Below are 12807 nucleotides of genomic sequence, written 5' to 3' on the forward strand. Positions count from 1 at the left end.
TTTAATGGCCTACAACCCTTCCTGGAAAAGGATGACCGTGTCAAAGTAGCCTTTGAGGACAAATCTGTTCTATCTTAGCATTTGAGATTGGGGGGCTGAATGTGTCTCTCCAACAACAAATTAATGAACTCTTGGCTGCCAAGAGTTGGAAATAATGAACTCTTGGCTGCCAACTCCTGGAATGCAGATGGCTTCATTCCCATCTGCACATCCATCCCCTGATACACCAAGTTTAAAGCCCTCTCCAGAAAGTCAGCAATCCTGTTTTCTTCCAGGATGGCTGACTTCCTGGAGAGGGCTTTAAAGGACTGAGGGAATTGGCAGGGGTTATTGAGGGGCCCCTGGCATGGCTTTACAAACACTCATGGGGTTCTGGCTAGGTGCCAGACAACTGGAAGAGGGCCAATGTGGTCCCCATTTTCAAAAAAGGGAGGAGGGAGGACCCGGGCAACTATAGGCCCGTTAGTCTTACTTCAATTCTGGGAAAGCTCTTTGAGAAGACTAGCCAGGAGCACATCTGGGAAGGACCGGCAGGGGGGACGATGCTCAGGGGCAACCAGCATAGCTTCATTAGGGGCAGGTCCTGTCAGACCAACCAGATTGGCTTCTATGACCAGGTCACAAAATCATTGGATGCCGGTGTCATGGTGGATGTAGTCTTTCTGGATTTCAGGAAGGCCTTTGACACTGACTCCCACCCCATTCTCATTAAAAAGCTAGGTGACTGTGGCATTGATGCCTACACAGTCAGATGGGTCGCAAATTGGCTGAGGGACCGCACCCAGAGAGTGGTGGTGGATAGATCATATTCGACCTGGAGGGATGTGGGCAGTGGGGTCCCCCAGGGATCCTTAGGTCCACACTTTTTAATCTCTTTATTAGTGAGTTGGACAAGGGGGTAAAAAGCACCCTGTTCAAATTCGCTGACAACACCAAGATCTGGGGTGAGGTGGGCACACTAGAAGGGAGGAACAGAATACAGCTGGACCTGGACAAGTTACAGGGATGGGGGAATGAGAATAGGATGGGTTTCAATACTGACAAGTGCAGGGTACTGCACTTGGGCAGTAAGAACCAGCAGAACACCTATAAGCTGGGGAACTCCCTTCTCAAAAGCACAGTGGCAGAAGGAGATCTTGGCGTCATTATCAATTCCAAAACGAATATGGGTCGCCAATGTGAGGATGGAGTCAGTAAGGCCAACCATACCTTGTCATGCATCCACAGATGCATCACAGGCAGGGACAAGGAGGTGATCCTTCCCCTCTATGCAACACTGGTCAGGCCACAGTTGGAGTACTGCATCCAGTTTTGGGCGCTGCACTTTAGGAGAGATGTGGCCAGCATCTAGAGGGTCCAGAGGAGGACCATTCGCATGATCTGGGAACAGCAGGGCAGACCCTATGAGGAGAAGCTATGGGGCCTGAACCTGTTCAGCCTTCAGAAGAGAAGGCTGAGAGGAGACCTGGTGGCCATCTACAAACTTACCAAGGGGGACCAGCAGGGAATGGGAGAGACCATGCTCACCCGTGCACCTCCTGGATTAACAAGGAATAACGGCCATAAGTTTTTTGAGAGTAGGCTGGACATTAAAAGACACTATTTCACAGTTAGGGCAGCTAGGATCTGGGACCAACATCCAAGGGAAGTGGTGCTGGCTCCTAACTTGGGGGTCTTTAAGAGGAGGCTTGACAATTACCTAGCTGGGGTCATATGAGCCCAGTATTCTCTCCTGCCCAGGGCAGGAGGTCAGACTTGATGATCTACTTAGGTCTCTTCCAACCCTATATCTATGAATCTATGAAAGTAGGTGTGTCAGGAGATGGCTGTGCAGATGGGAATGCAAACCGGGGGACAGCCAAGCAAGGACATCAACTATAGGTCAAACTACAAGGGGGGCGTGGCAAAATGGACCTTACAGTGGGTGTCTATTACAGACCACCCAACCAGAGGGAAGAGTTGGACCAGGACTTCTCCAGTCAGCTTATGGAGGCGGTTAGGTCAAGGGATGTTATTATCATGGGTGACCTAAACTACCCAGACATTTGCTGGGAGGAGCAGACAGCCAGGTCTGACCGCTCGCGTAGGTTCCTGGCTGTATTACAGGACCTTCACCTTATCCAGGAAGTGCATAGCCCCACTAGGAGTAACTCCTTGCTGGACCTGGTCCTGGTGACAGGGGATGACCTGGTGAGAGGACTGCAGGTCCTTGACCACCTGGGCAATAGCGATCATCACCTGCTGGATTTCACTATCCAACGCAGGGCGTCAAGGGCTTACACCAAGGCTAAAGCCCTTGACTTCAGAAGGGCCAACTTCAATGAGCTTAGGAGACTAATGGGGAAGACACTGAAGGCCCAGAAGGTAGAGGAGATGGGAGTCCATGAGGGATGGTCATACTTTAAGGGGGCGATCCTCCAGGCCCAAAGGATAACAGTCCTTGAGAGAAGCAAGGTGGGTAAGAGTGCTCAAAAACCCCCTTGACTCAGCAAGAACATTCAGGAATGCCTGAGGACTAAAAGTGGGGCATACAACCAGTGGAAGGGAGGAGCTATCACCAAGGAGGAGTACTCCTCCTCGGTCTGTGAATGTAGGAGGGGTATTAGGAAGGCCAAGGTAGAGTTGGAACTCAGGCTTGCATCCAGGGTTAAGGACAACAAAAAAGTCCTTTTTCAAGTACATTGGGAGCAAGAAGAGGGCACCAGACAATGTAGGGCGCCTGCAAGATGCAAACAGTAATCTTGTGGCTACACCAGACAAGAAAGCAGATATATTTAACAGTTTCTTTGCCTCTGTTTTCTTGAACAGGGACCGGGATATCCCATCTAGCAGAGGTAGGGACAATCTTGGGGATATCTCTGTCAGGCCTTCAGTCAGTGCAGATGTAGTTAGGGATCTTCTGGAAGGGCTAGACATTTTTAAATCTGCAGGTCCAGATGCCCTCCACCCAAGTGTGTTGAGGGAACCAGCAGGCGTCATCGCGGAGCCCTTGGCCCAGTTGTATGAGCATTCGTGGTCATCTGGCCAAGTGCCAGGGGATTGGAAACTGGCTAATGTGGTCCCAATTTTCAAGAAAGGGAGGAAGGAGGACCCAAGTAACTATAGGCCTGTAAGCCTCACCTCGGTGCTCAGGAAGATCTTGGAGAGAATCATCAAGGAGCACATCTGTGGGGGGCCTGCAGGGGAGATCATGCTCAGAGGCAACCAGCATGGGTTCAAAGGCAGGTCCTGCCTGACCAACCTGATTGCCTTTTATGACCAAGTAATTAAATCCTTGGATGATGGTGTCGCTGTGGATGTAGTCTTTCTAGACTTTAAGAAGGCCTTTGACACTGTCTCTCACCCCATCCTCATCAATAAATTAAGCGACTGTGGCATTGATGCCTACACAGTTGGATGGGTAAAAAATTGGCTGATGGGGCGCACCCAGAGTAGTGGTGGACAGGTTGTACTCAGCCTGGTGAGATGTGAGCAGTGGGGTACCCCAGGGCTCAGTCCTCGGGCCCGCACTGTTTAACATCTTCATCAGTGACTTGGATGAGGAGGTGGAAAGCACGCTGTCCAAGTTTGCTGATGACACTAAGAAGTGGGGCAAGGTGGACACACTTGAAGGGAGAGAGAGGCTGCAACTAGATTTAGACAGACTACAAAAGTGGGCAGATGAGAATAGGATGAGGTTCAATGCAGACAAATGCAGGGTGCTGCACCTTGGGAGAAGGAATCCACAGCATACATACAGGCTGGGGAGTTCCCCTCTTGAAAGCACAGAGGTGGAAAGGGATCTTGGAGTCATTATTGACTCCAAGATGAACATGAGCCGCCAATGCCAGACTGCAGCCAGCAAAGCCAGCCATACCTTGTCATGCATCCAAAGATGCATCTCAAGCCAGTCCAGAGAGGTGATACTCCCCCTCTATGTGACTTTGGTCAGGCCGCAGTTGGAGTACTGCGTCCAGTACTGGGCGCCATGCTTCAAAAGGGATGCGGCCAGCCTGGAAAGAGTTCAGAGGAGGGCCACCCACTTGGTGAAAGGGCAGCAGGGCAGGCCCTACAAGGAGAGACTGAGGGACCTGAACCTGTTCAGCCTCAGCAAGAGGAGGCTGAGGGGGGACCTGGTGGCTGCCTACAAACTCATCAGGGGAGATCAACAGCAAATAGGTAGAGCCCTTTTCTCCCCAGCACCACCTGGGGTGATGAGGAACAATGGTAATAAGCTGATGGAGAATAGGTTTAGGTTAGAGATCAGAAGGCAGTATTTTACAGTTAGGGTGGCCAAAATCTGGAACCAACTTCCCAGGGAAGTGGTCCTTGCCCCTACCTTGGGCAAATTCAAGAGGAGGTTGGATGATCACCTGTCTGGGGTCTTGTGAACCCAGCATTCATTCCTGCCTGTGGTAGGGGTTCAGACTAGATGATCTGTTCAGGTCCCTCCTGATCCTAGCTACTATGAAACTATGAGATAGGAAGGGCAATCAGGGAGGCATTGAGAGGTTGGAATGATGTCAGGGTGGCAGGGAACTGGGCGGTACTAATGGGGAACTTTACACAAGTGTTTATACACAAACACTAGGAGTATGGGAAATAAGACCTGGTGAGATGCCACGTATGACTGCCCTGTATGCATAAAAGGCTACAGGCTGCACAGAAGGGATCAGGTAGGGAAGGAGGGCAAAGGTGTAGGTCTCTATGTAAGGGAGCAATATGTCTCTTCAGAGACCCAAATTGGTTCAAGAGAAGGGCGAATCAAGACCCTGTGGGTCAAGATATGGGGGGGGGGGCAGGAGGGAGCGAGGAGAAGAGGACTTGATGGTAGGCATCTACTACAGACCAGCAAACCAAGATGAGGAGCTGACTGGTCACATAAGTTATCTAACTTATCTGACCAGTCACATAAGTTTTTGACCTACATGGAAGAACTTTATTTAGTAGAGGAAGTGAATGGGATGACCAGGGGGAAGGCTTTGTTGGATATGGTTCTAGCTAAAGGGGATGACCTGATGAAAGATCTGAGGATTGAGGGTAATCTGGGAAATAGTGATCATGAGATGATAGAATTCACTATCCATCATAGGGCAGGGAAGTCAGCCAGTAGGGCAGTCTTCAGGAAAGCTGACTTCAATGAGCTTAGGAAAATAGTGGGGAGATCCTATGGGAAGAAGGACTGGAGGGGAAGGGAGTTCAGGGAGGGTGGTTGTTCCTCAAAGGAACAATCCTCAGAACACTGAAAAGGTCCATTCCTGTATGCAGAAAAGGTGGTAAAGGGGCCAGGAAGCCCTCTTGGCTTACCAGAGGAGTCAAGGAGTTCTTAAAAAAGAAAAAGGAGACTTATGTATAGTGGAAACAAGGGGTAGTCACCAAGGAGGAATACACAAGTATAGCCTATATTTGTAGGGAAAGAATAAGGAAGGCAAAAGTGGTGACTGCATCAGGTTGGTGACAGAAATCAAGGACAATAAGAAGTCCTTCTGTAGGTATATAGGGAACAGGAGGAAGACCAAAGGAAATATGGGGCCCTTGCAGAATGAAACAGGTCAGCTGATAACAGACATTCAGGAGAAAGCTGTACTCTTTAATGAATACTTTGTGCCGGCATTCCTGCATACAAATGGTGGTTTGGTCAGATACTGGATGGATGGGGGGCATCCAACCTCCAGGCTGCTGACATACTGACATCTGACACCTAAGAGAGAGCCTCAGAGTAAAGACTGCATCCTGACCAGATGCACCTTGACTCTGAAGACAGCTGTAGGATTTGTTAGATATATAGAATTACTTGATTGTTTGTTTTGCTTCTTTATGCTATCACCAAGGATCCTGGTTTTCTCCGACTAAAAAATAAATCCCCAAATTTCAGTTTTAAAAAAGTAACCCAAAAATCCATGTTTTTCCATGATTAAAATGCATGCATGCAGAGAGAGAGAGATCTATATATCCATATATTGATCTATAGAGCTAGATATAGACTCTCTCTCTCTCTCTCTCGCTCTCTCTCAAGAGTGATGCGTGCATTCTGGCCAGTCTTATATATATAGTGGTGTTTCATTTGAATCATGGGAAAATGTGAATTTTGGGTTTCTTTTTCAAAACAGAAAATTGGGGATTTTTTTTAAATCAGAAAAAAAACCCCAGGATCCCTGGTTATCACTGGTATCAATAAATTTGTCTATTATTGAATGGAAAGGTTACAGCTGGTCTGAGGGTGGGTCGACATTGACCCCTCCACCCTCTCCCCCGGGGTTCTCCCCTGGAACAAGGCATTTGGGTCCTAAATCCAGAGCCAACAATAATCAGTGTTGGTGAGGCAACACTTAGAGCAGCTGAATGTCTTCACGTCAGCACAACTAGATGGACTAAACCTGAGTGTTGAGGGAATTGGCTGTAATCATTGCGGGACCATTGGCAAAGGTATTTGAAGACTCATGATACTCAAAAGAGGTCCCAGAAGACTGGAAAAGAGACAAAGTGGTGGCAATCTTTAAGAAGGGGAGGAGGGAGGATCTGGGAAAGTACAGGCCAGTCGGTTTGAGCTCATTACCAAGTAAAATTTTGGAAAACATTATCAAGAAGTCCATTTGTGAGTGTGCCCGCCTCTGCTCGACTAGGCACTCTCAGGCTGCCTTCGCCCGGGTGGCTGTTCTAGCTTGCCCCGAGTGAACGAGAGGACCCCAGAAGGTGCCTCGGGTGGTGTCGGGAGGCCCCCTAACCTCGCCTGCCACGACTTCGGATGGAACCTCAGTGGTGGGGGTCTCCGTTGAGGCAGCCTCCAGGGTCGTCACGTCTTCGGTGGGCACTCACGGGGCTCCAACCTCCCCTACATCTCGGCCAATCGCCACCTGCTGCTGCAGGTCTCCCAGTGGCCTTCCTTTGGCGACCCCGCCGTGTTTTCAGTCTTGTGTCCCCAGTGGTCCCCACTCTGGACAACCAAGCTTCCCAGGATGGAATCCGCCTTGAGGGTCTCACACCCCCTGTTTCCCTGCTGCCCCTAGCCTATACTGACCCGAAGCCAACGCAACACAAAATGAGAGATCCTAAAGGAAAGCAAACAACAAAACAGAAAGTCAAGCCCTTCTATCACACCTAGCCTGGGATCTGACCCGGGAGCCTAAGCCCTGATCGACGGGCTGCCCTGGCTCAAAGTCCGTCGGGTGGCTTAAGGCCACCGACTCCCCCAGGTGTCTAGTCTCCAGGACCACGGCTCCTGCTCTCTGGGAGCCTAGTATCCGGCATTCACTCCTTCGCCGGTCCCGCTGCCGGTTCCTCCGCCGGCCCGTCTGTTGGCTCTCTTGCCGGGTCCGCTGCCAGTTTCCTCACCGGCTATGCTGCCCACTCACTTACCGGATCCGTAGCCGGTTCCTTCTTTCATCTTGCTGCCGACATCGTCTCCATCTTCTCCATCGGCTCCTTTAAGAACGCAGCTCTCGCTGCTGTAGCTGCAGCTTTCTTCGCCGGCTCCTTTAATGGCGCGGCTCTCGCTGCTGCAGCTGTCGTTGCCGTACTCGACGCCACTGCCACTGCCGTTCCCACGACTTCCCCCGTCGGGCTGGGTACATGCGTCCCGCAGGCGCGGGTCCCACTCTCGGGGTTCCCTGCAGGCTTTCCCCTCTTCCGGCCCTGCTCCGCTCCCGGGGCCGCCTTTTATTGCTGCTGGGTGGCGTCTTTTGCTGACGTCACCCGGCCCCATCTGGATATAAACGCGGTTTACAAATCGCACTGGCGGTTTTCCCACGCGCATGCCCCTGCTCCCTCCGGCTTCTGCGTGGGGTAAGTAAGTGTTTACTTCCCCCCTGGTTTTGTCCCAGGGTTTCCTTCTAACCCCGGCGTCCCTGGGACACAACCCCTCCCCCCCTCAAGATGAGTTAGGGCACTTCTTCAGTCCCATTTCGAGTCGTACCTGTCAGGCTGGCCCGTCCATCTGTCTGGTCACCTCGGGCCCCTGTCTGGTCTTCCCCGTCACACCTGGATAGGAAGTCCGCAACTGCGTTATCTTTCCCAGGTCGGTGTACTATGTAAAACTTATAAGGTTGGAGTGCCAAGGCCCACCGGGTAATTCAGGCGTTATCTGTCTTGGCCGTGCTCAGCCACCTTAGCGGAGCATGATCTGTTATCAGTTTGAATTCTCTGCCCATCAGGTAGTACCTAAAGTGGTCCACTGCCCACCATATGGCTAAGCATTCCCGTTCTATAGTTGAGTACCTTCTTTCCGCTGGTAGCAGTTTGCGACTGGCGTACGCTATGGGCCTCTCGCTGCCCCTGTCCTCCTGGGTTAGGACGGCCCCCACTGTGGTCTCTGAGGCATCCGTTTGTAAAATGAAGGGCTTCCTGAAGTCAGGAGTGTGTATTACCACCTCCTCGCAGAGTGCTTGTTTCAGCTTTTTAAAACTCCGCATCATCTCCTTCATCCACCTGACTGCCCCCGTTTTTCGCCCTTTGAGTGCCTCCGACAAAGGTGCTGACAACACTGAGAAGTGAGGTACAAACCGCCTATAATAATTGGTGAGCCCTAAGAATGATCGAAGCTGTCGGCAGTTTTGAGGGGCTGTGAAATTGAGGATAATTTCTACGTTGTCGGCCAAGTGTTTGATCATGCCCCTGCCAACCAGAAACCCCTTATATTTTGTTTCCTTCTGAGCTAGGGCACACTTCCGAGGGTTGGCCGTTAGCCCTGCCCGTCTCAATTCTGTCAGGATGGCTCGGAGGGCTCTCTTGTGCTGTGCCCACGTCCGGGTATATATGACGATATCATCTATGTAGGCCGCGGCATATTCGGCATGTGGGGCCAGTATCTGATCCATTAGGCGCTGAAACGTTGCAGCGGCACCGTGTAACCCAAAGGGCATCCTGACAAACTCGTATAGCCCCCATGGGGTGCCAAACGCCGTCTTTGGCCGGTCTTCCTTGGCCACCGGGATCTGCCAATACCCCTTTGCAAGGTCGAGGGTTGATATATAGTGGGCATCCCCTATTCTTTCAACCAGCTCTGCCACATGGGGCATTGGGAATGCGTTGAACATCACCAGGGCATTTAATCGTCTGTAGTCAATGCAAAGCCTCAAAGATCCATCGGGCTTACGCACTGGCACCAGCGGGCTCCTCCAGGGGCTTCTCAACGGCCGAATGACTCCTAACTTCAACATAGAGTCTACCTCTTTACGAACGGCTTCCAAGAGGTGGTGTGGGATGGGTTGCCACCTCTCCCTTACTATTGCTCCAGGGGGGGTCTTTATAGCATGAAACGAGTCCTGGACCCATCCGGGTTCCTCACGGAATACCTCCCGGAATTCCTCTATCAAACTTTGGGCCTCTTGCCTCTGCTCGGGGACCAACTCCTCCCCAATCCGGACCAAAGATCCTTCCTTGGTGGGTACGGCTTCTCTCCCCTTCCCCTGGGGTCCGAGGTCCTCGTTATCTGTTTCAGAAAAGGATACCCACCCTTCAGGCTTCTTCCATTCTTGTAGGAGATTCACGTGGTAAATTTGTTTCTCCCGAAGGTGACTGGGCCTATGTACCTCGTAGTCTACCGGTCCAACTCGTCAGAGGATCTCGAACGGCCCCTGCCTTTGGGTCAGGAGCTTGCTGGTGGATGTCGGGAGCAATACCAAAACCCTCTGGCCGGGTTCGAATTCCCGTTCTCGGGCGTGGCTGTCATATTTCTCCTTCTGACGGGCCTGGGCTTCCCTCATGTTCTCACGAGCGAGGTCCTGGGCCACCTTGATCCTCTGTTGAAACTCTCTCTGGTATGTCTTAGGCTCCTCTCAAGAGCCGCTCTCCTGCTCCCAACCTTCTCTCAAGACCTGCAACAGACCCCGCGGCCGGTGCCCTAACACCAGTTCAAATGGAGAGAATTTCATCGTGTCTTGAGGGGTGTCTCTTAGAGTAAACAATACTAAAGGGAGGAGGAGATCCTACTTCCGGGGGTCCCCTTGAATGCAGCTTCGCAGTACCTGCTTTATCATCCCATTGAGGCACTCCACCAGACCATTGGTCTGGGGATGGTAGACCGAGGTGCGGAGTTGTTTTATCTGTAACGTCCTGCACACTGACTTCAAGACCCTGGACATGAAATTCCTCCCTTGGTCCGTTAATATCTCTTGCGGGATCCCCATCCTGGCAATCCATTTTATTAACTCTTCAGCAATACATGGGGCGGTCACCGCTCGCAAGGGGATGGCCTCCGGGTACCGGGTGGCGTAATCCACTATAACCAATATATGGCCCGAGCTACTACGAGGAAGAGGTCCGATGACATCTAGGGCTATCCACGAGAATGGGGTGTCTATGATGGGCATAAGCTGGAGGGGTGCCCATGCCAGAAGCTCGGCTCTCGTTTTCTGGCACTCGGGACAGGCTGCACACTGACGGGCCACTTCCTCCCCCATCCCAGGCCAAAAGAACTACCGGCTGATCCTCGCGAGGATTTTGTCCCGTCCTAGATGCCCCACCGTAGGGCTCACATGGGCCAACCGCCAAATAGTCTGGCAGAATCGGGTGGGTACCACTAACTGGGAGCCCAAGGTCTCCCCCCGCTGCTCCCCCTGTACACGGTAGAGGAGGCGGTTCCTTACCTCGAAGTAGGGAGGCCCTTCAGGCGGTGGTGCTGGGATGTCTTGGGGACCTCGGGCGTGCTCTTGCATCTCTCAGATCTCTTGATCCTCTGCCTGTGCCTCCTGGAACTGCAGACAGCTGGTGAAGTTTTGAGATCTAGCTCGTTTGCCTTGTCCGCCGATTCCTCATTCTCTTGTGTCTCGCCCAGCCAACCTTCGCAGTCCTGGATCCTCCTACAGGCTACTTCTGTTTCTCTTACCCTATCCAGGACATCGTACACTGGCGCCCAATCTCACCCTAATAACATCTCGCAAGCTAATTCTGGTACAACCCCAACCAGGAGTTCTCCTTGATGTTCCATCACCCTTAGGCGTACCCACCGGTGCTCAACTAGCCGGGTCTCCCTATGGAGGCAGGCTACTCCTACGGGGCAAGCCCCCCGTCGGCCCTGTGACCCTACCATACCTGACCTCACCAGCGACTGGGCGCATCCTGAGTCCAGGGTCGCTTGCACGGGGCAACCCTCCACCCAGGCCTTCACTACTGGGCGGCTCCAGGCCGCATTCTCCTCCCCAACCGCATAGCTGCAGTCCAACGGTTCACCAGATTCTGGACCTCTTCGTCTTTCAGTCGGGGCTCTTGACCTGTCGGTGGGGATCAAGCGCTCCACTACTTGGTTTGGGCATTCCCTGGAAAAATGGCTGCTCCGCCCACACCAGAAGCACCCGGTCTCCCTGGTAGCCCCTCAGCCTGGCGGGCGCCGGCGTTCCGGCTCTTTGGGGTTCACCAGGGAGTATCCTGGACTCTTTCTCTCTCGAGGGTAGCTGGCCTCGAGGCCGTGAATGCCTCCGCCAGCTTTAGGGCTTCCTCACAGGTCAGTGGGGCGTGTTGCCGGACCCAGCGTTGTGTCCGTTCTTCCAGATCGTTTTGGAATTGTTCGAGAACAATTTGGTCTGCCAGGGCTTCTCGATCCTGTCTGGCTGGGTTTACCCACTTGTCTAGCAGATCCCTCAATAACTGTAGCAGCACTCTGGGCTGCCTCTCGTCAGGCCCCTTCTTGGCCCGGAGCAGGCGACGGTAGTGCTTCGGGTTGATCTCCAGCCTATACAAGATGGCTTGCTTTACTAACTCATAGTCCCGGGCATCCTCCCTCGAGAGGGCCCGATAGGCTGCTTGGGCCTTGCCAATGACTAGGACTCCCAACTGGCTAGCCCAATAGCCCTGGCCTAGCCCCGTCATGAGGGCGTGCCGCTCAAACGCTTTGATGTAGGCCTCCGGGTCATCATCTTTGGTCATTTTAGGCATCTTGCAGGATGCTAGGCTATGTCGGAACCAGTCTTGTTGCCTGTCCATCATTCGCTGCTGGGAGTCCAGGATCTGGGTTAGAACCTGTAGGTTCTGTCCCAGGACACCGGCGGGCCCCATAGCCGCGGGCTGCATGTTGGCATAAGGAGCCAGGTCGGGGTTCTCCATATTCCCAGCCAATGCACCACGTTGTGGCCACCTCTGCTCGACTAGGCGCTCTCGGGCTGCCTTCGCCCGGGTGGCTGTTCTAGCTTGCCCCGAGCGAATAAGAGGACCCCGGAAGGTGCCTCAGGTGGTGTCGGGAGGCCCCCTAACCTTGCCTGCCACGACTTCGGATGGAACCTCAGTGGTGGGGGTCTCCATTGAGGCAGCCTCCAGGGTCGTCACGCCTTCAGTGGGCACTCACGGGGCTCCAACCTCCCCTACACCCCGGCCAATCGCCACCTGCTGCTGCGGGTCTCCCAGTGGCCTTCCTTTGGCGACCCTGCCGTGTTTTCGGTCCTGTGTCCCCCAGTGGTCCCCACTCTGGACAACCAAGCTTCCCAGGATGGAATCCGCCTTGAGGGTCTCACACCCCCTGATTCCCTGCTGCCCCTAGCCTATACTGACCCGAGGCCAACGCAACACAAAATGAGAGATCCTAAAGGAAAGCAAACAACCAAACAGAAAGTCAAGCCCTTCTATCACACCTAGCCCGGGATCTGACCCGGGTGCCTAAGCCCCGATTGACGGGCTGCCCTGGCTCAAAGTCCGTCGGGTGGCTTAAGGCCACCGACTCCCCCAGGTGTCTAGTCTCCAGGACCGCAGCTCCTGCTCTCTGGGAGCCTAGTATCCGGCGTTCACTCCTTCACCGGTCCCGCTGCCGGTTCCTCCGCCGGCCCGTCTGTCGGCTCTCTCGCTGGGTCCACTGCCGGTTTCCTCACCGGCTACGCTGCCCGCTCACTTACCAGATCCGTAGCC

The sequence above is a fragment of the Alligator mississippiensis genome, chromosome 4 (genome assembly GCF_030867095.1).
Source record: "Alligator mississippiensis isolate rAllMis1 chromosome 4, rAllMis1, whole genome shotgun sequence".
In the NCBI taxonomy this organism is placed as follows: domain Eukaryota; kingdom Metazoa; phylum Chordata; order Crocodylia; family Alligatoridae; genus Alligator; species Alligator mississippiensis.